At 45.8% G+C, this 27,974-nt stretch overlaps 1 protein-coding gene across 5 annotated transcripts in view; it reads left to right on the top strand.

The window, feature by feature from the left end:
• GNPAT (glyceronephosphate O-acyltransferase) overlaps positions 1-27,974 on the top strand; it is a 447,736-nt gene that overhangs the window by 234,939 nt on the left and 184,823 nt on the right. The window lies entirely within an intron of this gene.

Here is a 27,974-nt window from a genome sequence, read left to right as displayed (position 1 = left end):
TTTTTTCTGGTACATGTCAGCTGTTTGGAACATTTGACATGTGCCCCTAACAGCTGCGAGTCAAATCGTTATCTGCCCACGGCTGTTAACCTGTTAAATTCCGCTGTCAATTTCTGATAACAGCATTTAATGTGATTGCATCGGAAGCACGTCACTAATCTCGCCCATCAGCGCCTGTGTCACGGGTGGCCGATGGGTTGGCATGAAAACCCGGGGTCTGCAACACACCCCGGTGGTTGTCATTGCTGGATTGCTATGAGCGCCATCCAGCGGTTGGCACTCATAGCAAGTAAGCATCTCTACTACACACAGACGATCTGGACATCACCTGTGGGTAGCAGAGGCGATCGCATGATCGCAGCTTCTAGTCTCCCATGGAGTCTATTGAAGCAAGTGAAAAGTAAAAAAAAAAAAGTTTTTTAAAAAATAAATAACAGTTCAAATCACCCCCCATTCGCCACATTCAAAATAAAACTAAAAAAATTTAAAACATACACATATTTGGTATTGTCTCATTCATAATCGGACGATCTATCAATGTAAAAAAAGAATTAACCTGATCGCTAAATGGCGTAGCGAGAAATAAAGTCAAAATGCCAGAAATACGTTTTTTTGGTCGCCACAACACTGCATTAAAGTGCAATAGCGGGAGATCAAAAGATTGTATCTGCACCAAAATGGTATCATTAAAAACGTCAGCTCGGCACATAAAAAATAAGCCCTCACCCAACCCAAGATCACGAAAAATGGAGACGCCATGGGTATCGGAAAATGGCGCAATTTTTGGTTGTTTTTTTCACCTCTTAAATAAAAAAGAACCTACCGTATATACTCGTGTATAAGCCGACCTGAGTATAAGCCGACCCCCCTAATTTTGCCACAAAAAAACTGGGAAAACTTATTGACTCGCGTGTAAGCCTAGAGTGTAAAATGCAGCAGCTACTGGTAAATTTCAAAAATAAAAATAGATACCAATAAAAGTAAAATTAATTGAGACATCAGTAGGTTAAATGTTTTTGAATATCCATATTGAATCAGGAGCCCCATATAATGCTCCATACAGTTCATGATGGCCACATAAGATGCCACTGTTCCATAAAGACCAGATTTGTGCAGTGTCTGACTGATTGTTGTCCTATGGACAGACTGTCCCCCTTCAGCTGTAGATCTCTGCAGTTCATCCAGAGTGATCATGGGCCTCTTGGCTGCATCTCTGATCAGTCTTCTACTTGTTACATATGAAAGTTTAGAGGGACGGCTGGGTCTTGGTAGATTTGCAGTGGTATGATACTCCTTCCATTTCAATATGACCGCTTGCACAGTGCTCCTTGGGATGTTTAAAGGTTTGGAAATCAGTTTGTATCCAAATCTTGCTTTAAACTTCTCCACAACAGTATCGTGGACCTGCCTGTTGTGTTCCTTGGTCTTCATGATGCTATCTGTGCTTCAAACAGAACCCTGAGACTATCAGAGCAGGTGCATTTATATGGAGACTTGATTACACACAGGTGGATTACATTTATCATTATTAGTCATTTAGGACAACATTGAATCATTCAGAGATCCACAATGAACTTCTGGAGTAAGTTTGCTGCATTGAAAGTAAAGGGGCCGAATAATATTGCACGCCCCACTTTTCAGTTTTTGACTTTCCACAAAAAATTAAAATAACCAATGAATTTCGTTCAACTTCACAATTGTGTTCCACTTATTGTTGATTCTTCACCAAAATTTTACATTTGGTATCTTTATGTTTGAAGCATGATATGTGTGAAAAGGTTTAAAAGTTCCAGGGGGCCAAGTACTTTCGCAAGGCACTGTATGTTTGGTATCTATGAACTTGTAATGACCTGGAAAATCATAATGGAAGGTCAGTTTTAGCATTTGTTGAACACTGTAAAAAAAAGTTAAAAAAAAAGAAAAAAAAAAAAGCGTTATGAAATTTCACTTTTTCTCTAGTCACCTTCCACGACAGCTACATCGGAGGATGTCTAGCCCGCCCTAATAGGGGGCAGGAACAGGAAGAGGTTAAATATCCCTCCCCTTCCTGCAACCACCAGTGTTTTCCTGTCCCCTATGGGGCATGAAGAGGTCTACGATGGTGCTGCCGTGGCCGGCGATCAGGAGCACCCCACGCCCAGTATCAGCTGGGATACCTGTCAGATGCTGGGCAGCCGAGGTCGGGGGCCTTGCTCTCCTCCTCCGATGGCTTCTCCCGTCTCCGCCTGCATGGTGGGACTCGGGACTCTCCCGCCTCTCCTGGGCCTCCTTTGGGAGTAAAGCGAGGAGGTGATGTGCATGCCGGGGTCCTCCAGATAGCTCCCCGGCTTCCTCCTCCTCCGTGCTGCCGGTTCCTGTGGGTTCACGCTGGCCGGGGGGTGTTGTTCCTCCACTTCGGGCATTACTGGGCTTTCCACTGGGGCGAGCGTCGCTTTGGGGCGCGCGTCACTTCCGGTCTGTCCCTATGTGTTCCACGGTGGAGCGCACACACGCGCCGAGGGGCGCGTTACTCCTGGGACCGGCGGTCACATTCTGGGGCGTCCTCATGTGGTTCCCCCCATTGGGCCAAAGGGAGGAGGAGGTGCACAAACAACGCTGGACCCTCAATCTTTCAAGGTCCGGGTGAGGAGATCACCAGGTAAGACCTGTCTGACACTGACTGTAGATGGCATGGACGGTGACAAGCCCTCTCTCTCTCTGCGTCTGCAGAGCCCAGCATACCCCCTCCTACTGTAAGTAGCAGGCGTCGGCCCTGGCTATCCAGCATTATTTACTAAAATGGCATAGCATACCTCTCTCTTTCTAATATGGGGAGAAAAGGTCTCTGACCCTATGAGAACCAGCCACAAGGGTAAAATGTGTGCTGCCAGACTCCCTCGACATACGGGGAAAACTGCCCGTCCTGTACAGAGAGGTCCTTCGCGCTGAGCAGCCCTCTCTCCTGGATAGCATCAAATCCCTCATAATACAGGAGACCGCCTCCCTCTAGGAGGAGGAAGAAAGCTCTGATAGAATCAGACTCAGACGAAATTCAGTCCTCGGATTCAGAGGACGCTCGGGAGATTGAGGGTTCCTCTTCCACGTCCACCCCTAAAACCAGGGAACAAGAAATATCACTTGGTTCCGGGAATATGGGTGAGCTAATCAGTATGGTTAAGAGCACCAGATGGGTGGAGGAGGAAGAAGTTAAATACACGGTACAGGACGAGATGTTGGGCTGAAGCCCGAAGGAGGTGTCCTGTACACGAGAACGTACAGAATCTGATCCTCCATAAAAGGAGGCCTCCATATATAAAAATGAGGGCTACTCCCAGCTCAAAGATCCAATGGATCGAGGAAAAATACATATATATATTTGAGAGCTTATCAAGGAAGTCCTGGGACACCTCTACAAATATGCTAGAAAGCTAATATGGCTTTCACATGCCCTGTCTCTGTGATTACGCACAGACTCAGGACACCTTAGGGGGAAAGATACCTGACGCCCTACCCGTACTGCAGAAAGCAACGAGGTTCCTAGCCGATGCTTCCGCTGGCGGTCGCTAACAACTTGGGACCAGGCTGTGACCAGGAAGACCAGCCTGTAATTCGCAGGTCTCGGGTAATTCTTTAATGCACCGGCTCTTCTAGGCTGAGCGTGACTGCTCTCACCAGGTCCGGGTAGCCGCAAAAGCGGCCGTCCTTTCTAACTCCTATAGAGGAGTGCCCTGGTTAAAATCCTAAGGGAAGCGACTTATCTCCAAATGGTGCGCCATCCCCTTCCAGGGCCACTATGGGTTCAAGCCTGTCCTGGATAGCATCCTGGACACAGCTTCGGACAAAAGCATCTCTTCCGAAACATAGAAATCCTAGGAGACAGATTTTTCGTCCCTCCCGTGACCAAACCTCTGTCAACAGCTAATATAAGCTGAATTTGCATGCCCTCATCAGATCACAGCCGCTAAGCAGCTTGAGGATGGGCCAGTATCGGCATGAGAGACTGGCTGAGATTCCCTGGTCCTGTTGACATACTCAGAAAGAGTATAGGGAGACAAGGGCAGGAACATCCTTGTCCCTAACCATCAACAGACCCCAGATAAGCAATGACGCCCAGTTGGGGGGTCGTCTCTCGCTCTTTTTTTACCCGCTGGCAGTCCATCTCCACAAATCAGTGGATCCATCGTACCATATGAGATGGACTAAAAAAAAAAAAAATTGGGTTAGAGAGTCCTTCCCCGTAATGCTCAGGGGTAACCTCCCTACAGCTTCCACTCCTTCAGGGCTCCTTACCAAAGATCTGCTTCGGTAGAACGCGAGGGTGCCAAAGCGGGAGAAGGACACGGCCATTATGCACTTCCCTTCTTGGTGAGGAAGCCATCAGAGAAGAACCGAATCATCATAAACCTGAAGCCATTAAACGAATCGGTCCGGTACAGGCAATTCAAAATGGAGTCAATCAGGGGCAGTCCCGCTCATTGGACTGAGCTCGGTAATGGCAACGGTAGAGCTGAAGGGTGCATATTACCATGGGCCAATCCATCCGACCACGTATCGCTCTAAGATCATGGCGGAAGCAGTGATTTTCATCCGGCGCCAGGGGATTGGCATTATCCCATATCTGGACGACTTCCTCTTCTCTATACCATCTATCTCATGTCAGAAGATGGAAGTAGGAAAGACCCGGGGATATTAAGATCCCTGGGTTGGATACCGAAGCTGGTCTATCCCTCCACGAGAGGGAAGCTTCTTGGAGTTCTCTCTGACTCAAGGGAAAAAAGACATTCTACCTACCTATGGTTTGTCAGGTCGACCTTGTCCACCAAGGACCTGGTTCAGGACTAGCGGGCACTGACCCTCCTAGTCAATGTATGCTCTAGGATCTCAGACCACATGCACCCAGGCGGTTTCTTGGGCTCAGGCCCACAAAGCCACGTGCTTTTACATTCCAGGATCTGCCTGGCCTACGCCGCTACAAATTCCATTGTCCTGAAGGATTCCCCCTCCTTGGTCAGGTTATACCGGCCCTGAGGTGGTGGTTGAACTACCGAAATCTTCAGAAGGGAGTCAGCCGGATTCAGCTTCCCCTGAAAACACTCCGCTCAGATGCCAGCCAAAGAGGCGGGGGCGCAGTAGTAGAGAGATCCTATTTTCAGGGGCAATGGCTGCTGAGCATCAGCACCAGTTCCTCAAATCTGAGAGAACTGAAGGCGGTAGGAAAAGCGCTAAAAGACGTCATCATCGCTAATCCAAAATCGCCATGTCTGCACCTACTCGGACAACATGACCACAGTGGCCTATCTCCAGCCTAGGGGGTACGAAGTACACTGGCCTGAAAGCAATACCAACAAGGATCTTCTCCTGGTCAGTGCGTCTGAAAGGATCAGACAACACCCAGGCAGATTTCCTCAGTCGAGAAGACGTTCATCCGGAGGAGTGGCGCCTGGACCATGCGGTATTCGTGTCCCTAGCCTCAAGATGGGGTGGAGGTGGACCTAGCCGCCAACAGGCAAAATGCGAAGACAGGGGTATTCGTCTCCCTCAACCACATGGACGGAGTGCAAGGAATAGGTGCCCTTCACCCAATGGTGGGATTCCAACCTCGCATATACCTGCCCACCCACACCGATGCGGGCAAAAAACATCTCAGGAAATCCAGACGGACCGAGTTCCCACAATACTAATCGCCCCGCGGTGGCCCGGAAGAAGTGGTACAGTGCCCTACCTGCCATGGCCCAGGAAGGTCCTGGCTTCTGCCCCAAAAAGGGCGACCTCCTTCACCAAGGTCCTCTACTACACCCAGACGTAGGCAAAGGGAACCTGGCAGCATGGTTATTGAGGCCGAATTCCTAAGAGCCAAATAGCTCTCGGATAGGGTAATCAAAACCCTTCAGGAAAGCCAAAAACCAATAGCCAAGGCCATCTATGCCAATGTCTGGGAAAGGTTTACGCCCTGGTGCTCTCCAGGCACCCCTGATCCCTTCCATCTCAGTGCAGCACAGACCCTAGATGTTTACAAAAGGTCTGGAACAGAGCCTTATCCCCAGCACTAAAGGTATAAATATCAGCTCTTAGCACCTTTTTGATCTTGACCTGGCCAGCCACTGCTGGATCCTACGGTTTATGGCTTTGGCAGCCGGGATTCATCCTATACTCCGCAGTAAGGGGCTTCCTTGGGATCTCAACACCATGCTCAAACCTAAGATCCAGTTGAGCCTCTAGATTCCTTGACCATGGAAACCTAACCCTTTAACCGTCCTCTTAGTCGCAATTACTGAGGCTAGACGTATGGGAGAATTGCAGGCCCTGTCAATTCAAGAAGCTTACCTTGCAATTATTATAGATATTATCTTGAGATTAGATCATGCCTGTCTTCTCAAAATTTCATAGGAATCAGGACATTGTACTGTCCTCATTCGGCCCAAGCTCTTCCAACCCTAAGGAAGAGACCTTCCACACTCTCGACATTTGCAGAGTGGTCCTGTCTACCAACAATAGAGTGAAGCCTAGCGGATTCACCAGAATCTATTCATCCAGTTCTCAGGACAAAATAAGGCAAGAAGGAGTCAAAGAACACGATCGCGAATTGGATCACGCAATCTATGCCTGACTTACGCATCACAGAAGCTGGCTCCACCCGCCTCACTGAGGCACATTCTACCCATGCGATAGCAACGTCATGAGCAAAAAAAAAAAAAAAGGGGAATGCTTCGTCAGAGCGGATATGCAGAACCGCCCCTGGTCGTCCATCCACACGTTCACCAGGCGTTACAGGCTAAATTTCAATGGGGATTTAACATTTGACAGACGAGTGCTGCAGGCTGTGATTCCCCCCTAAAGAAATTGGCTGTTGGTATTACTCCGATGTAGCTGTCGTGGAAGGTGACTAGAGAAAATAGAATTAGACTTACCGGTAATTCGGTTTCTAGGAACCTTCCACGACAGCACTAATTTCCCTCCCTATCTGATATTCTTATTGGATGATTACTGCACTTTGATGGTAACTATTCATACTGGTGTCCAGAAAAACACTGGTGGTTGCAGGAAGGGGAGGGATATTTAACCTCTTCCTGTTCCTGTCCCCTATTAGGGCGGGGTAGACATCCTCCAATGTAGCTGTCGTGGAAGGTTCCTAGAAACCGAATCAGCGGTAAGTCTAATTCTATTTTTTGTAATTTCACCGCACCTGGAATTTTTTTTCCCGTTTTCCAGTACACAATATGGTAAAACCAATGGTGTCGTTCAAAAGTACTACTTGTCCCACAAAAAAACAAGCCCTCACATGGCCATATTGATGGAAAAATAAAAAAGTTAAAGCTCTGGGAGGAAGGGGAGTGAAAATCAAAAACACAAAAACAAAAAAGGGCTGCGGCCTGAAGGGGTAAATTATTGCACCGCACTGACGAGGCATTGAAGCCACAAGGGTATTTCAGACATCCTGAAGGATCTTGCTACATTCCATTTGCAAGTCTGTAAACAATTCATCTTTATTGGTACGGGCCCCAACTTGTCTCCTTGACTCATCCCAAAGGTGCTCTATAGGGTATAAATCAGTTGATTGGCTTGGCCATTGCAACAGGCGAACATGTTTCTTTGCTAACCAATTTTTTTACTAAATTGGATGTGTGTATAGGATCATTGTCTTGCTGGAATTTCCTGCCTCCGTCTACTTTGGTTTTATTATTTGACAGCATTTCATTCTCCAGTATATCCTTGTACATGGTAACATTCATATTTCCATTAATTCTATGCAGAGGGCCAATGGCAGATGCAGAAAAGAAGCCCCAAACCATGACATTGCCACCACCATGTTTCACTGTAGGTGTTTGGTACCTTACATCATTACATTTTCCCATTGGGCCATGTATGTAATGCTTGCCATCACTATCAAACAGATTGAACTTGGATTCATCCGACCACAACACCTTAGACCAATCTGTCTCCTTCCATTGGCTGTGGTCTTGGCAAACTTAAGTCCGACTTTCCAGTTCTTTGCAGAGATGAAAGACTTCTTGACTAGATCTCATGCATTTAACCCTACTGCTCTTAGTGGTGTCACCACAATTTGGTGACTCACTATGACCCCATATTCTTCTTTCATTTTGTGCAAAATCTGTACAGCACTTTTATGGATGTCAGATATGGACTTTTTCTTAATAATGTGATCAACTTGGAGGAAGTTTTCCATGGTCGTCCACTTCTAGGTTTGTTAGCTATTCCATAACCTTCTTTTTCTTTCTTTATTATACGTGACACTTGACTCTGAGAGCAGTTGATTTACTTAGCTACCTCTTTTTGGCTTTTACCTGACTTCACTCTCAGAATACTAAGCATCCTGACATCTGGCAATAAATTTGGCTTTGTCTTTGCCATGTTTTAACTAAAAAAACAAAAAAAAATGTAGGCAAAATTTGATTACCCGTGATAAAATATTCTAAACATTTGGCCCAGCAAATGTTAAAAACTAACACATAAAGTGATAAACAATGTCAAACACAATTTTCATCGTTATAGCTGACTACCATTTGCTTCCGGTTTACTAAAATCACCAAGAAAATGGCATCACAACAACCAGACAGAAATAATCACACTTCAAAAATAAAAGGAAAACTTTTGGTCACTATTGCATGCATGAGTATATACTGTTTATAAGTATAAGAACTGTATGTAAACATGTCTGTAGTGTGTATATATTCACTGCATGTGTTGTGTGTGTGCATATACATACTGTATGTTTGCTGTGTGTGTGTATATACTGTATATATCACTGCATATATATCACTGCATGTGCTGTGTGTGTATATATACTGTATGTTTGCTCTGTGTGTATATATATATTCACTGCATGTGCGCTCTGTGTGTGTGTATATTTACTGTATGTTTGCTCTGTGGGTGTGTATCTATAATATAACGGGCTAAGCGTCACGCTGTCTGAAGCCTTTATAGACTGCGCAAGACGGCGCTTCTCTTCAGTCGGAGACCCGGGCAGGAGTGCGGCCGGAATCGCGCATGCTCATAGCGTGATCTGGCGCCATTTTACTGTAGACTCATTTGCGGTGTGTCTTCAGCAATATGACGCCGGATAGCGCTATGGGCATGTACATACTCCGGCGCCAGACTCCTCCCCCGGCCTCCAGCAGAACGTGACAGCGCTGGAGCACAGGAAAGGTAAAGGGTGAGTATAAATTTTTTTTGTATGTGTGTAGTTTAATAGGGGTGAGAGGGACCATGCATACCACGAAAGTGGAGTGAGGGGACCATGCATACCACGAAAGGGGGGTGATGGGAGCATGCATACCACGAAAATGGGGGTGAGGGGACCATGCATACCAGGATTGGGGGGTGAGGGGACCATGCCTACCACGAAAAGGGCGTTGAGGGGACCATGCATACCAGGATTGGGGGGGTGAGGACCATGCCTACCACGAAAGGAGCGTGAGGGGACCATGCTTACCATGAAAAGGGGTGAGGGGACCATGCATACCACGAAAATGGGGGTGAGGCGACCATGCATACCACAAAAAGGGGTGAGGGGACCATGCATACCACAAAAAGGGGTGAGGGGACCATGCATACCAGAATTGGGGGGTGAGGGGACTATGCACACCAGGATTGGGGGGTGAAAGGACTATGCATACCACGAAAAGGGGGGTGAGGGGACCATGCATACCAGGAATGGGGGGTGAAGGGACCATGCACACCAGGATTGGGGGGTGAGGGGACCATGCATACCAGGATAGGGGGTTGAGGGGACCATGCATACCACGAAAAGGGGGGTGAGGGGACCATGCATACCACGAAAGGGGAGTGAGGGGACCATGCATACCACAAAAGGGGAGTGAGGGTACCATGCATACCATGAAAAGGGGGTGAGTGGACCATGCATACCATGAAAAGGGGGGTGATGGGGCCATGCATACCACGAAAAGGGGGGTGAAGGGACCATGCATACCAGGATTGGGGGGTGAGGGGACCATGCCTACCACGAAAAGGGCGTTGAGGGGACCATGCATACCAGGATTGGGGGGGTGAGGGGACCATGCATACCACGAAAATGGGGGTGAGGGGACCATGCATACCAGAATTGGGGGGTGAGGGGACTATGCACACCAGGATTGGGGGGTGAAAGGACTATGCATACCACGAAAAGGGGGGTGAGGGGACCATGCATACCACGAAAAGGGGGGTGAGGGGACCATGCATACCACGAAAAGGGGGATGAGGGGACCATGCATACCACGAAAAGGGGGATGAGGGGACCATGCACACCAGGATTGGGGGGTGAAAGGACCATGCATACCAGGATTGGGGGGTGAGGGGGCCATGCATACCTGGATAGGGGGATGAGGGGACCATGCATGCCACGAAAAGGGGGGTGAGGGGACCATGCATACCACGAAAGGGGGGTGAGGGGACCATGCATACCGCGAAAGGGGAGTGAGGGGACCATGCATACCACAAAAGAGGAGTGAGGGGACCATGCATACCACGAAAAGGGGGATGATGGGACCATGTATACCACGAAAAGGGGGGTGAGAGGACCATGCATGCCACAAAAGGGGAGTGAGGGGACCATGCATGCCACGAAAGGGGAGTGAGGGGACCATGCATATCACAAAAGGGGAGTGAGGGGACCATGCATACCACGAAAGGGGGGTGAGGGGACCATGCATACCACGAAAGGGGGGTGAGGGGACCATGCATACCACAAAAAGGGGGGTGATGGGACCATGCATACCACGAAAGGGGGGTGAGGGGACCATGCATACCACAAAAAGGGGGGTGATGGGACCATACATACCACAAAAAGGGGGGTGATGGGACCATGCATACCACGAAAAGGGGGGTGAGAGGACCATGCATACCAGGATTGGGGGTTGAAAGGACAATGCATATCAGGATTGGAGGGTGAAAGGACCATGCATACCAGGATAGGGGGGTGAGTGGACCATACATACCAGGATAGGGGTAAGGGGGTGCCATGCATGCCAGGATTGGGGGGTGAGGGGTCCATGCATACCAGGATGAGGAATAGGGTGCCATGCTTACCAGGATTAGGGGGGTGAGGGTACCATGCATACCAGGATAGGGATGAGGGGTGCCATGCACACCAGGATAGGAGAGGGGCAGCACATACCAGGATGGGAGACTATATAACAATAAAAATGCTCATCACCCTGGCGTAGAACGGGTTCATAGCTAGTGTGTGTGTATATATATATATATATATATATATATATATATATAATCTATAAAGCTCAAGTGTGTGTATGTATGTAAGTATGTATGTGTGTATGTCTGGGATTGGCATCCGCACCGTCGCAGCTACAGCCACAAAATTTGGCACAGTCACACGTCTGTACCCAGAGAGTGTCCTAGGCTATGTTGTGAGGTGAAATTTTAACCCCGCGCGTTCCAATTCACCAAACATTTTTGCCCCTATCTACATAATGGAGAAAAAGTGTGTGTGTATCAAGCCCTGGCCCTCATTATGATGTCATAATGGTTGCCATGGCGACGCTGATGTCATCATAGGTTGCAAGCCCCGCCGCTCATTATGATGTCATAATGGTTGACTATGGGATGGAGGATGTGTGATGGGTATATGGGCACTGGACTATGGGATGGAGGATATGTATGATGGGTATATGGGCACGGGACTATGGGATGTAGGATGTGTGATGGGTATATGGGCACTGGACTATGGGATGGAGGATATGTATGACGGGTATATGGGCACGGGACTATGGGATGGTGGATATGTATGATGGGTATATGGGCACGAGACTATGGGATGGAGGATATGTATGATGGGTATATGGCCATGGGACTACGAGATGAAGGATGTGTGATGGGTATATGGGCACTCGACTATGGGATAGCGAATATGTACAGTTGTGGCCGAAAGTATTGACACCCCTGCAATTCTGTCAGACAATACTCAGTTTCTTCCTGAAAATGATTGCAAACACAAATTCTTTGGTATTATTATCTTCATTTAATTTGTCTTAAATGAAAAAACACAAAAGAGAATGAAGCATCTGATTTGTTTTTGCATTTTAAACGCCTCCAGTTTTCAGTTCAACTGCTATTTGCAATGTCCATTAACAATGCTCAGTGACAGTCCTTGAAAGTAGTAGGGATCGATTTGCAATCTCCATGCTTTTCTCATGGTCAACTTTACGTGGTCTGTTCAAGAGTTGGAACTGGCAAAAATCTGTTCATCTTTGCACCGAAAGAAAAAAACAAAAATGTTATTTATCAAAAGGCTCTTGAATGAGTTGAAAATAAAATACTATCAATACTTGGGTAATCGTTTAGTTAATTTGTGCTGCAAATCTGTAGTGTTGAATATATGATGTGAAATGTTTTTATGTGCAATATCATTATATATATATATATATATATATATATATATATATATATATATATATATATATATATATACACACTAGCTGAAGAGCCCGCCGCTGCCCGGGCATAATAACTAACTGTGGTTAGTTATAGCAAATTATAATTATCCTCCATCCCATAGTCCCGTGCCCATATACCCATCATACATATCCACAATCCCTTAGGCCCGTGCAAATATACCCATCATGCATATCCTCCATCCCATAGTCAAGTGCCCATATACCCATCACACATCCTCCATCCCATAGTCCTATGCCCATATACCCATCACACATCCTCCATCCCATAGTCCCATGCCCATATACCCATCATACAGTTGTGGCCAAAAGTATTGATTTCCCTGCAATTCTGTCAGATAATACTCAGTTTCTTCCTGAAAATGATTGCAAACACAAATTCTTTGGTATTATTATCTTCATTTAATTTGTCTTAAATGAAAAAACACAAAAAGAATTGTCCTAAAGCCAAATTGGATATAATTCCACACCAAACATAAAAAAGAGGGTGGACAAAAGTATTGGCACTGTTCGAAAAATCATGTGATGCTTCTCTAATTTGTGTAATTAACAGCACCTGTAACTTACCTGTGGCACCTAACAGGTGTTGGCAATAACTAAATCACACTTGCAGCCAGTTGACATGGATTAAAGTTGACTCAACCTCTGTCCTGTGTCCTTGTGTGTACCACATTGAGCATGGAGAAAAGAAAGAAGACCAAGGAACTGTCTGAGGACTTGAGAAACCAAATTGTGAGGAAGCATGAGCAATCTCAAGGCTGCAAGTCCATCTCCAAAGACCTGAATGTTCCTGTGTCTACCGTGCGCAGTGTCATCAAGAAGTTTAAAGCACTGTGCCTAACCTCCCTAGATGTGGACGGAAAAGAAAAACTGACAAGAGATTTCAACGCAAGATTGTGCGGATGTTGGATAAAGAACCTCGACTAACATCCAAACTGTCAGAGACACCGCACTACACCTGCTCATAGAGCCAGTGCGTGTGTCCTGAGTACAGAAGCAGTGCTAAAAGTTACCTGGGGAGCAGGGCAGCAGAGGTGACCAGGCGTGCTTCAAACTAATAGTGTCAGGGTCCAGTCAGCGCTGGAAAGTAAAGAGGCACGGGACCTGCGGACACTGAAAATGAGCAAGCTTGCACAGGACCTATGGTCATGTGACTGCAAGGGGGCGGGGCTTAGCATCAGAGAAGCCAGAGAACTCAGATTATGGCAAAGCAGAAGTCATGTACAGTACAGACCAGTGAGGTACAGGAGGGATAAACAGATGGGAGGTCAGACAAAGCCAAAGGTCATACACAGGATCACACTACAGTACCAGGGATGAGACAGAGCAGATAATCAGGGCCAAGCAGAGATCAAAACCAAACAGACATAGGAGGTACCAGGCAGAATCCAAAGCGATATCCAGAGAACAGACCGAGTCATACACAGAGAATCAAGTAACCAGAACACAGCACAAACACACTCAGGGGTCACCACACAATGCCAAGGGCGAAAGTATAACTGACAGGGATGGGAGCGTCCTGAGGCTATAAGAAGCCTTCCCCAGAACCAGGGAGAGGCCACAATCATGTCCCCAGGTGTGCAGGTAAGCCTGCACCGGGATCACAACCTTTAACCCCAGAAATGCCAGTCATCAGCACTGGTTCCAGACATTAACCCCACGTGTGCGAGTCAAACCCGCACTGAGATCATGACACAAACAAGTTCAAGCTGCCCTGCAGTCCGAGGGTGCAACAGTGTCAACCCGTACTATCCGTTGGCGTCTGAGTGAAAAGGGACTGTATGTTAGGAGAACCAGGAAGACCCCACTTCTTACCCCGAGACATAAAAGAGCCATGCTGGAGTTTACCAAAACTTACCTGAAAAAGCCTAAAACGTTTTGGAAGAATGTTCTCTGGTCAGATGAGACAAAAGTAGAGCTTTTTGGGCAAAGGCATCGGCATAGAGTTTACAGGAGAAAAAAAGAGGCATTCAAAGAAAAGAACACGGTCCCTACAGTCAAACATGGCGGAGGTTCCCTGATGTTTTGGGGTTGCTTTGCTGCCTCTGGCACTGGACTGCTTAACCGTGTGCATGGCATTATGAAGTCTGAAGACTTCGAACAAATTTTGCAGCATAATGTAGGGCCCAGTGTGAGAAAGCTGGGTCTCCCTCAGAGGTCATGGGTCTTCCAGCAGGACAATGACCCAAAACACACTTCAAAAAGCACTAGAAAATGGTTTGAGAGAAAGCACTGGAGACTTCTAAGGAGGCCAGAAATGAGTCAAGACCTGAATCCCATAGAACACCTGTGGAGAGATCTAAAAATGGCAGTTTGGAGAAGGCATCCTTCAAATATCATGGACCTGGAGCAGTTTGCCAAAGAAGAATGGTCTAAAATTCCAGCAGAGCATTGTAAGAAACTCATTGATGGTTACCGGAAGCGATTGGTCGCAGTTATTTTGGCTAAAGGTTGTGCAACCAAGTATTAGGCTGAGGGTGCCAATACTTTTGTGTGGCCCATTTTTGGAGTTTTGTGTGAAATGATCAATGTTTTGCTTTTTGCTTCTTTCTCTTTTGTGTTTTTTCATTTAGGACAAATTAAATGAAGATAATAATGCCAAAGAATTATTGTTTGCAATCATTTTCAAGAAGAAACTGAGTATTATATGACAGAATTGCAGGGGTGTCAATACTTTTGGCCACAACTGTATATACTGCACGTGTGCTCTGTGTGTGGATATATACTGCATGTGCGTTCTGTGTGTGTGTATATGTAATGCACGTGTGCTCCGTGTGGTTATGTACTGGATGTGCGCTCTGTGTGGATATATACTGCACGTGCGCTGTGTGTATTATTTATTTATAAAGCACCATTGGTTCCATGGTGCTGCACATGAGAAAGGGTTAAATGCGAATTACTGATATCACTTACAGTAAACAAACTAACAATCACAGACTGATATAGAGGGGAGAGAGGACCCTGCCCTTTCGGGCTTACATGCTACAGGATGGTGGGGAAGGAGACAGTAGGTTGGGAGGTTGCAGCAGCTCCAGTGATTATGAGGCGGTAGCTCCAGTAGTGGTGAGGAGGCAGCGGGGATCATTGCAAGCTGTAGGCTATCCTGAAAAGGTGGGTTTTCAGGTTCCGTCTGAATGATCCGAGTATGGATGATAGCCGGACGTGTTGGGGCAGGGAATTCCAGAGGATGGGGGCTATTCGGGAGAAGTCTTGGAGGTGATTGGGTGAGACATGAATAAGTGTGGAGGAGAGAAGGAGGTCTTGGGAGGACTGGAGATTACGTGAGGGAAGGTATTGTGAGATTAGTTCAGAGATGTATGGAGGAGACAGGTTGTAGATGGCCTTGTAGGTCAGTATTAGTAATTTCAATTGGATACGCTGAGGGAATGGGGCGCCAGTGGAGAGATTTGCAGAGGGGAGAAGCGAGGAGAGAGATTAGTCGGGTGGCAGAGTTGAGGATGGACTGGAGAGCTGCAAGGGTGTTAGCAGGGAGGCCACAGAAAAGGATGTTGCAGTAGTCGAGGTGGGAAATGATGAGGGCATGCACAAGTAGATTGAGGGTTGAGGAAGAAACGGATTATGGAAATACGATACGAGACGATACGATACACTTTATTGATCCCGAGGGAATTTATGATATCACAGCAGCGTTACAACAGCATTGCAAACAAAACATTAAGAACAGCATTACAAAGAGTAATTACTAGACACAGATCTTGCACATGACTAACCACAATACGTAACAAGCAAAGGTACACAAATCTCTGATCATTTCACTTAGTGAACCAGCCCTAGGTTGTAGCCATCTTTCACCCTTAGTGAATTACGAATATTCAAATAAAGTCCGTGGAGCCTCATTTAAGAGTCTCAAACACGGGACTAGCCAGATCTTCCTCCAGGGAAGGACCCAGCCAAGGGGTGGCTCCTTTCGGAAACCACCATTACCACCATATTAAGTGGCCCTTTAAGTCAATATCCAGCTCTTTACGAGTTTACAGATATGACAAGGGAAATGCCAAGGCCAGATATCCATCCACAGACAGCTGTTTCGGGGTGTTGCCCCTCATCAGTGTAGAGTATGATTCTGGCTAGGTGGGAGCAATGCCTAGTAGACCAACATCACGAAACAATCACTGACCTCAGGGAGACCAGTCAAAGAAAACACTGCGGCAGCTGGCAAAGGCGCTCAATCAGTGAAATCCTTAGTGAATTGTTATACATCCCCATAGCAGTAGGCACAAACGATTTCCTGAATTTCTCCTTCTTGTGCACCTTAGCAGGAATTGTCGGCTGCTGAATGTGCTCTTCTGATTCAAGAACAGCTCGTATAGTGGGTGTGTATTATTGTTCATTACAACCCTGCACTTCTTCTAAATCCTATCTTCCACTACCTCCTCAAAAGAGTCAAGATGGAGGCCAACAGCCGCACTTGCCTTCTTGATAAGTTTGTTGAGCTTATTAGCATCAGCTACTCGCACACCACTGCCCCAGCAAATGATAGCAAAAAAGACCACGGACTGGTAGAACATTTTCAGCATTTTACTGCACACATTGAACGACCTGAGCTTCCGCAGAAAGTACAGTCTGCTCATTCCCTTCTTGTGAACCTTCTCTGTATGACACCTCCAATCGAGTTTACTGTCGAGGTGAACCCCCAAATATTTGTAGCTCTCAACCATCTCCACCTCCTGGCCAGCAATAGTGATCGGTAAGTACTCCTTTTTCCTTCAATAACTCACCACCATCTCCTTGGTTTTCTTTACATTTAGTTCTAGACAGTTAGTCTGGCACCAATCTACAAAGTCAGAAACCACCCTTCTATTTTCCTCCTCACCCCGGTCCCCCACAATTCCCCCTACAATCACTGAGTCATCTGAGAATTTTGGGAGGTGACAGAAATCGGATTTATACTGAAACTCAGCTGTATACAATGTGAAGAGAAAGGGCGACAGCACTGTACCCTGAGGTGCCCCCACACTGCTCCGTACACTGCCAGATACCACCTCCCCCATCCTTACAAACTGTGGCCTGTCCATCAGGTAGTTGCTTATCCAGTTCACCATCCCCTCATCCACTGCCATATCAGTCAACTTATTTCGTAATAAGAGCAGCTGTAAGGCACTAGAGAAGTCAAAGAACATGGCATGCACTGCAGTTCCCTCATTGTCCAAGAATGAATGTATTGTATGTAGCAGAGACACTACAGCATCATCCACCCCCAATCTCTGCTGGTACGCAAACTGCAGGGGGTCAGTGTAGGCCCTCACCCTCGGGCACAAATAGGCAAGTGCTATTCTCTCCAACGACTTCATAGCATGCGATGTTAAGGCCACTGAACGATAGTCATGTAGGGAAGTTGGAAAGGTGATCTTGGGAGGCAAGTGGTCTTCCACAGCACTGGTATTCTCTGAGATTGTAGGCTCCTGTTAAACAGGAGCTGAAAGACATTACACAGTTGGTTTGCACACAGTTTTAGGACACGTGGACTGAGGCCTCAGGCTCAGCTGCTTTGCCAATGGCTAGTTTACTAAACTGTTTCCTCACATCCAAAGGCCGATCGTTCCTCAGCTCCATCCCTCATTCCTGATGATGCAGCACATGTGTTGGTAAATCTGTTGAAGAACTCTTTCATTTCATTAGCCATGGGCAGATCCACTTTCCCACTCTCCGACCTAGCCTTAAACCCAGTTAACGGTTTCATGCCTGACCACACCTCCTTGGAATTGTTGTGTGACAATTTATTTTCTAATTTAATTCGGAATGCCTCACGGGCATTCTTAATTTTCCCCTTTAAGTCCCTTTGTATCAATTTCAGTTTCTTAGTATCCTTCATTTTAAAAGCCATTTTTTTCTCATTTAGTAAGTATTTCAATTCTTTTGTAATCCAAAGCTTGTTATTTGCATAACATCAAATCTTTTTAACTGGTACTACAGTATCAGTACAAAAATTTATGTAATCAGATACCCTTCTGACAATATCATTTACATCATCATGCTCTCCTCTGTCGCATATCACCTTGATTTTTGTTGTTCTGTTCAGATTTTTGTGTGGTCAGCCAGCCCCGGCTGGGCCTGTGCTGAATTTCCACTCTTATTTATCTGTATTTGCCAATTTGCTTTTTGTCCTTTATTAGATTGGCCTCTTTTTGCATCTGTCTCATAATATTTCAGAGTGCTGATATAGTGGGAGAAGTCTAGTGACTTCGGGGTTTATTTTGTTATCAGAAGTGTTGGACTTTATTTTGTAGGGTTTTGGCAGATTGCAGACAGTGTCTTTCCTTTCCTCTCCTTTCTAGTTAGTTTGGGCCCCATCGTTTCCTCAGCCTATTTTCCTACCTTTGTTTGTGTTTTCATCTTGTTTCACCGTCAATACATGTGTGGGGGCTGTCTATCCCTTTGGGGTCTGCTCTGGGGCAGTTAATTTTTCCCTTTTCTTGCTTTAGGCTTATTTAGTCCTCCGGCCGTGACGAGGCGTCTAGGTTCATCGTAGGTACGCTCCATGGCTACTGCTAGTTGCGTGGTTAGGATCAGGGATCTGCAATCTGCATAGTTACCAACCTCTCTGGTTTTTCTGGGCTTAGCATGTTTAGGTTTTTTCCTCCTCGGTGACCCATTCATAACAGCTGTCCCTTGTTGCACAATTAACATATTTGAGCTGGAGGCGACAGGAGGTGGAGAGAGCTTGGATGTGCGGTTTGAAGGACAGGGCAGAGTCAGCGGACCTCCGGGAAAGCGTGATGTCATCAATTGTTATAGAAGGTCGGGTAAGGAAGATCTGTGGGATGGGGGAAAGATGATTAGTTCAGATTTGTCCACATTGAGTTTGAGAAAGCGAGAGGAGAAGGAGGATATGGCTGATAGACACTCTGGGATTCTGGAGAGCAGAGAGGTGACGTCTGGGCCAGAGAGGTAGATCTGAATATCATCGGCATAAAGGTGGTACTGGAATCCATGGGACTTTGAGTTGCCCCAGGCCAAGTGTATAGATTGAGAAGAATAGGGGTCCTAGAACAGAGCCTTGGGGGACTCCAACAGAGAGAGGGTGGGATGAGGAGGTAGTGTGGGAGTGGGAGATGCTGAATGTGCGTTTGGAAAGGTATGAGGAGATCCAGGATAGGGTGAGGTCTTTGATGCCAAAGGAAGAGAGGATCTGTAGTAGGACGCAGTGGTCAACTGTGTCGAAAGCAGAGGACAGATCTAGAAGGAGGAGTATAGAGTATTGTCCGTTAGCTTTGGCTGTAAGTAGGTCGTTAGTAATTTTGGTCAGGGCTGTCTCAGTGGAATGATGGGGGCGGAAGCCAGATTGTAGATTGTCAAAGAGCAAGTTAGATGAGAGGTGGGAGGAAAGTTCAGTGTGGATATGCTGCTCCAGGAGTTTAGAAGCGAATGGGAGCAGCGATATTGGGCGATAGCTGGATGTGGCTGTTGGATCGAGGGTTTCCTTTTTAAGGATAGGCGTGATTGTGGCATGTTTGAAAGCAGAAGGGAAGGTACCAGAAGTTAGTTATAGGTTGAAGAGATGAGTTAGGGATGGGATAAGAGTTGTGATGATGTAGGGGAGGAGGTAGGATGGGATCGGGTCAAGTGCACAAGTGGTGAGGTGTGACTTGGAGAGAAGAGGAGGTTATGGGGTTTGGGCATTGGTCTGGTATGCAAAGGGGTTGTGGTGATTGAGCAATAAAGACTTGCCGTGTTTGGTCTATCTTGTTTTTGAAGTGTGCGGCAAAGTCCTCGGCAGCGATTAGGGAAGTTGGAGGGGGCAGTGGTGGGCGGAGGAGGGAGTTAAAAGTATTGAACAACTGTTTGGGGTTGTGGGATAAGGAAGGTACAAGGGATGTAACGTAGGCCTGTTTAGCAGAGGTGAGGGCAGATTTGAATGCAAGTGTTGCTTGTTTGATTGCAGTGAAGTCGTCTTGCGAATGCGTTTTCTTCCAGCGCCGTTCTGCAATTCTGGATGCTTGCCAAAGCTTTTTAGTGATGTTATTGATTCGTTGCACTCTGCTATGCATGACAGGGGCGACCGAGTCGATGGCTGATGCAAGGGTGGCATTGTAGAAAGTAGTGGCGGTGTCAGTGTCGTGGAGTGAAGACATGGAGGACAGTGGTAGGATAGAGTCAGAGAGTGTGAGAGTGTCTAGATGTGTGAGGTTTCTGCGCGGGTGCGCATGCTGCTGGACATGGGTGACAGGTGAGGAGGACAGGGATGAGAAAGTGAGTAGATGGTGGTCAGATAAAGGAAGAGGGGAGGTGGTGAAGTTAGAAAGAGAGCAGAGGCGGCTGAAGACCAGGTCTAATGTGTGTCCGTCTGTGTGGGTGGCTGAAGAGGACCACTGAGTAAGTCCAAAAGATGAAGTAAGGGACAGGAGTTTGGAGGCAGCTGACTGTGAGTGTCAATGGGGATGTTGAAGTCACCCATGATGATGGTGGGAATGTCAGCACAAAGGAAGTGAAGGAGCCAGGTAGAGAATTGGTCAATGAAGGCAGTGGTCGGGCCCGGAGGTCGGTATATGACGGCCACTTGGAGGTTGGAGGGAGAATAGATGCGGACAGAGTGGACTTCAAAAGAGGGGAGGATTAGGGAGGGATGAGGTGGGATTGGGTTGAAAGTGCAGTTGGAAGAAAGAAGGCCCACTCCTCCGCCATTTCTATTGCCAGAACGAGGAGTGTGGGTGAAGTGGAGGCCGCCGTAACTAAGCACAGCACCGGAGGCGGTGTCGGAGGGTGTCAGCCATGCTTCGTTGAGGCCAAGGAAGGAAAAATTACGAGAGGTAAAGAGGTCGTGAATCACATGGAGTTTATTGCAGACGGAGCGGGCATTCCAGAGTGATACAGAGAGTGGGAGCAGGGTGGTGGTTGTCATGGGCACGGATTTGAGGTGGGAAAGATTTCTGGTGTTTGTGTTGGTTTTGGAACGATAGGGGGTAATAATGAGAGGTATGGGTTGTGTGGGGTTCAGGGTTGGGAGATATGTCGCCAGCAGTGAGGAGAAGCAGAGAGAGGGAGAGCATGTGGGAGAAGGAGGGTGGGTGGCTTGTTTTGTACTTTATTAGGAGAGCTCTGAGGTTGAGGAGCAGGTCAACAGAGGAGGTCAGGTGGGAAGGCAAGAGGGAAGGAGAGATTATCACTTGGTTAGAGGGTGCTGGGGTTTGCGGATAGCGTAGGAGAGTAAGGAGTAATGGAGCCAAAACTGTTGGAGCGTATGTCAGCATGGTGAGAGTAATTTAGAATGCAAAGGAAATTTAGTACATTTATACGCAGCGATTAGTCGTATCTTCTGGTCACTTCAGGCTCATTTCAGGCATATTTCAGATTTTATAATTAGAAGACATCCTTGGAAAGACAGACAGACCTCTGAGTCTGAATTTATAATAACTTAACAGCACATGAAAGGGCCCAGGTGTTATCAGAAAGGACGGAGCCGCAGTAAGACTGGACAGGCACAGGAGACGCTTAATTAGAAGTCAGGATAGAAAATGCAAAAGGAGATAGATTCGAATGGACAGATAAGGCCAAATTGTGTGTTACAAACAAGGAAATAAAGTGAGAAAGCAGCCAGAACACATACCGTTGATAGCAGACCGATACAGGGGTGATTGGGGGTTCAGGAAAGATGGGTGATGATGGTATTGCAGCCAGAACACATACCTGTGGATGAAGCAGATCGATTGTCAGATTGATAGTAGTAGTGAAGCATAGTAATAATAATAATGAAGCATCTATAGCAGGGAATTATTTTTCAGGCATATTTCAGATTTTATCCTTAGAAGACATCCTTGGAATGTGCTCTGTGTTTGGATATATACTGCGTGTGCACTCTGTGTGTGTGTATATATGCTGCACGTTCTCTCTGTGTATTTATATATTTCATGTGCGCTGTGTGTGGATTTCTTTATACCGTGTATTGCCCCCTCTAACATCAATGACAGCTTGAAGTCTTTTGTGGTAGTTGTGGATGAGGTTCTTTATTTTCTCAGATGGTAAAGCTGCCCACTCTTCTTGGGGAAAAAAAGCCTGCAGTTCCTGTAAATTTCTGGGCGGTCTAGCTTGAACTGTGCGCTTGAGATCTCCCCAGTGTGTCCCAATGGTATTGAGGTCAGGAGACTGAGATGTCCACTCCAGAACCTTCACTTTGCTCTGCTGTAGCCAATGACAGGTCGACTTGACCTTGGGGTTTGGATCGTTGTCATGTTGGAATGTCCAAGTAGATCCCATGCGCAACTTCTGGGCTGATCGCAAATCTGCCTCCAGTATTTGCTTATAACGTGCTGCATTCATCTTTCCTTCAACTTTGAACAAACTTTTTGTGCCTTTGTAGCTCACACATCCTCAAAACATGAGCAATCCACCTCCGTGCTTTGGAGTAGGAATGGTGTTCCGTTCATCAGACCATGTTGACCTCTCTCCAAATGTAACGTTTATGGTTGTGGCCAAATAGTTCAATTTTGGTCTCACCACTCCAAATTACCTTATTTCAGAATTTTTGATGCTTGTTTCTGTGCTGTTTTGCATATTGTAGGCAAGATACTTTGTGGCATTTGCGCAGTAATGGCTTTCTTCTGGCGACTCGACCATGCAGCCCATATTTCTTCAAGTGCCACCTTATTGTGCTTCTTGAAACAGCCACACCACTAGTTTTCAGAAAGTCCAGTATTTCAGCTGATTTGTGGATTTTTATTTGCATCCTGAACTATTTTCCTGGCAGTTGTGGACAAAATTTTTGCTGGTCTACCCAACCGTGGGTTTTTTTTTTTTTTTTTTTTACAGAGCCCCTGATTTTCCATTTGTTGATCACTGTTTGAACGCTGCTGACTGGTATTATCAATTCCTTTGGATATCTTTTTGTATCCCTTTCTTGTATTGTACAGTTCAACTACCTTTTCCCGTAGATCTGTTGACAATTCTTTTGCTTTCCCCATGAGTCACAATCCAGAAATGTCAGTGGCTGGATGAACGATGCAAGAGTCTGTCTGGAACCCAGAAACTCACTCTGCTTTTATGCACACACACTGATTACAAGCAAACAGGTCACAGGTGGGGATGTTACCTTTAGTAGCCATTCAAACCCATTTGTGTCAACTTCTGTGCATGTTATCAGGCCAAAATCACCAGGGTATGTGAACTTTTGGTCAGGGTCATTTGGATGTTTTGAGTTGTCATTATGATTTAAAAAGAGAACACACAGTAGTTTGACAATAAATGGCTTCACCCAACCATGAACCATGAGTGGAGAAAAAGTTTGGGTGTTATCATTCATATTCTCTGAAAAAAGGCCAAGAAAGCAAAAATAAATTCTGCAGGGGTATGTAAACTTTTGAGCACAATTGTACCTGTATTATATGTGTATATATTTGTTACAGATGTTTCTCTCTTTATGTCTGTGTATATATATATATATACACTACCGTTCAAAAGTTTAGGGTCACTTAGAAATTTCCTTATTTTTGAAAGAAAAGCACATTTTTTTTCCAATGAAGCTAACATTAAATGATTCAGAAATACTCTATACATTGTTAGTGTGGTAAATGACTATTGTAGCTGCAGACTTCTGGTTTGTAATGCAATATCTTCAAAGGTGTATAGAGGCCCATTTCCAACAACCATCACTACAGTGTTCTTATGGTACTTTGTGTTTGCTAACTGTGTAAGAATGTTAATGGATGGTTAGAATACCCTTGAAAACAGTTGAGAATATGGAGCATTAATGGCCAGCCTTTCTAGAAAACACCGGCGATTGTCTAAACGTTGTGTCTAACATCATGTCCTCACTATATCTGAAACTGAACCTGTCAAAGACTGAACTCCTTGTGTTTCCTCCCTCAACTAATGCACCTATACCCGACACTGCCATTTCCATGTGTGGTTCCACTATTACTCCCCAGCAACATGCCCGCTGTCTTGGGGTCATACTTGACTCCGAGCTTTCATTCACCCCCCACATCCAATCACTGGCTAGCTCTTGTTATCTGCATCTCAAAAACATTTCTAGAATTCGACCTTTTCTTACTTTGACTCTGCATTAATTCTTACTGTTTCTCTTATTCATTCTCATCTGAACTACTGTAACTCTCTTCTAATCGGTCTCCCTCTTACCAAACTTTCCCCCCTCCAATTTGTCTTGAATGCTGCAGCCAGGATCATATTCCTCGCCAATCGTTACACCGATGCCTCTACCTTGTGCCAGTCCTTACACTGGCTACCCATCCACTCCAGAATCCAGTACAAACTTATTGCCCTCACCCACAAAGCACTCCATGGCTCAGCACCACCCTACATCTCCTCCCTTGTTTCAGTCTACCACCCTACCCGTGCCCTCCGTTCTGCTGATGACCTGAGGTTAGCATCCTCGATAACCAGAACTTCCTACTACCGTCTCCAAGACTATACACGTGCTGCGCCAATTTGGAATGCACTTCCCAGGTCAATACGAGTAGTCCCCAATCCTTACAATTTTAAGCGTGCCCTGAAAACTCATTTATTCAGACTGGCCTACCGCCTCAACACATTAACCTAACTATCCCTGTGTGGCACAGTCAAAAGTTTTACCATAACCAGGTTCCCCGTATCATGTTCCCACATGCTTTATGCATCTATTAGTCCTCTGTGTCCGTACTGTTACACACTTAACATTATGGCTGGTCCAAACAATCAGGGCAATTGTTACCACCCACCTTTCGTGTCTCCCCTTTTTCCCTCATAGATTGTAATCTTGCGAGCAGGGCCCTCATTCCTCTTGGTATCTGTTATGATCTATGTGATTATTGTTATGCTGTAATGTCTATCGTCTGTACAATTCCCCTCTGAAATGTAATGTGCTGCGGAATATGTCGGCGCTATAGAAATAAAATTTATTATTACATTTGTTGGTTCCATTAAACTATCAAAATGGTCAGAAAAAAAGAACTTTCATGTGAAACTCTACAATCTATTCTTGTTCTTAGAAATGATGGCTATTCCATGCGAGAAATTGCCAAGATATAGTACGCGCAAAACGCCAGTGTAAACGTCTACAGTGAAGAGGCGACTCCGGGATGCTGGTCTTCAGGGCAGAGTGGCAAAGAAAAAGCCATATCTGAGACTGGCTAATAAAAGGAAGAGATTAATATGGGCAAAAGAACACAGACTTTGGACAGAAGAAGATTGGAAAAAAGTGTTATGGACAGACAAATCCAAGTTTGAGGTGTTTGGATCACACAGAAGAACATTTGTGAGACTCAGAATAACTGAAAAGATGCTGGAAGATTGCCTGACGCCATCTCTCAAGCATGGTGGAGGTAATTTGATGGTCTGGGGTTGCTTTGGTGCTTCTAAAGTGGGAGATTTGTACAAGGTAAAGGGATTTTGAATAAGGAAGGCGATAGCCATGCCATACCCTGTGGACAGCGCTTGATTGGAGCCAGTTTCATCCTACAACCGGACAATGACCCAAATCACACTTCCAAATTATGCAAGAACTATTTAGGGAAGAAGCAGGCAGCTGGTATTCCATCTGTAATGGAGTGGTCAGCGCAGTCACCAGATCTCAACCCCATTGAGCTGTTGTGGAGCAGCTTGACCGTATGATATGCAAAAAGTGCCCATCAAGCCAAACTAACTTGTTGGAGAGGCTTCTGGAAGCATGGGGTGAAATTTCTCCAGATTACCTCAGCAAATTAACTGCTACAATGCCAATGGTCAGCAATGCTGCAATTGCTGCAAACGGAGCATTCTTTGACGAAAGCAAAGTTTGAAGGAGAAAATTATTATTTCAAATAAAAATCTTTTTTTGAACTTTGTCAATGTCTGGACTAGATTTTAAATTCATGTGGCAACTCATTTGATTAATAAAAGTATGAGTTTTCATGGAAAACACAAAATTGTCTGGCTGACCCCAAACTTTTGAACGGTAGTGTATAAATATTAGAGAAAGAGATGGGGGCTCTACAAACACAGTATATGAAGTCAGAGAGACACTTTATTTAAACTTTCCGTGTTTCTATATCTGTACAATTCAGTACATGAGCTCTCTGGGTTACGACACGGCTGCTGACCAGAGGCGCTGCCTACCAACCTGCCTGGAGTCTGGGGGCTGAGCTGCCAATCCCCAGATAGCATCTCCCATAAACTGCTTCTCTCATAATCCATTCTTCCAAAGGTAATTTTGTTTCACTATTATTCATATGTACATTCTCTTTACTGTAATATACGATAGTATGTGTGAACGTGATAGATCCTCTTTAACTATGACTATACATTGATATCCAAGTAAAAAACTCTAGGGAGAAAATAGCGCAAAAGTCTTATCCGACTGACAAATTAAAAAGATTATCAGATTGTTTTGACTTGATCCATGATTTAAAATGTTTTAAATCGGTGTGCAGCTGCTGCGGATCCTCGGGCTGTCAAACCAATGGGAATGATAAGGAGAATTTGTGAATATCTCCCGCACTGCTGTGTCATCTATAGAAGATGTCTATTTTCAAAGGTTTAATGAACATGGGCTTTTATTCAACTCTTTTCAAAGTAACAGATACGATCTTCATGCCTATATATAGATATGTCTGATTTCTATTATTGTAACCTACCTCACCTTAAGCCTTTTACTCTGTTTTATTGCCATACATAGGGCACAATAGCCACCGATGAGCGGGGGCGCCATATCTCATCTTTTTAAGGGTGCCAATATATATATTGTGGTGTAGTAACCACTATGTCCGCTAGGGGGCGCTGTGTGGAGGTTCCAAGGGAGAGGATGAGTGGCAGAATCCTGAAGGATGGTTGTGTATCTCAAAGGGGGTGGCTTTGAGATGGAGACTTAGTTATGTGTATTGATCAGCAAAGGTATTGCTGAGGTGTTATTTCAAGGTATAAGGGAGAAGTCTCTAGGTAACTTGGGAGTTGGGCGGGCCAGTTACCTACAAACCCACCCAGGGGTGTGTCTGAAAACGACTGTATTAAAAAGCTATGTGAGTGTGTGAAGGACCTGTGATGAGGTCATAGTCACGTGACCCGGTGGGTGTGGCTATAGACCATATAATGTGGCCAGGGTAGGTCACATGTGAATGCTGGGACCTGGTTGGTCCAGTGTGGAAGGTCCTACAGAGATGGAGCTTCCTCCTAGACAGCACGTGTGAAGTGGCTGGGAGCAATGGCGATGTGTGCCTGAGAGTTCCCTGGATGGAACGAACGTGTACGGAATGCTGCAGCTGCATGAGGAGCCCTGACGTGGGTGAGATAATTGTGAGGCTAAGTGAGCTTGCGTACTGGACATTGATATTAAGAGTGAAGCATTATAATGGACGCTATGCTGGTAATGCTATTAAGTGAACTTTCTGTTGCTGCTGTGGTTTATGAGGCGTGAATAAACCGCAAGGACTGTATGATTTGATGGAAAATCCGTGCCGGAACTGGTTTTTGTTCGCTGCAAGCGAGAATCCCCTAAGTAAATGACAGCGCTGCCTCACATTATATATCTTTTCAAAAGGACCTATTCACATTGTGTATCTATTATAGTGGAATACAAGTCCATTTCTCCTTGAGTATAATTATTACCTTTTAATAGTCTATGTTAAACGGTATATTGGTGTTTTT

The sequence above is a fragment of the Dendrobates tinctorius genome, unplaced genomic scaffold (assembly GCF_039654945.1).
Source record: "Dendrobates tinctorius isolate UK_male_01 unplaced genomic scaffold, ASM3965494v1 ptg000181l, whole genome shotgun sequence".
Lineage (NCBI taxonomy): Eukaryota > Metazoa > Chordata > Amphibia > Anura > Dendrobatidae > Dendrobates > Dendrobates tinctorius.
The sequence above is the reverse complement of the archived record's forward strand: the minus strand, read 5'-3'. Positions and strand labels throughout refer to the sequence as shown.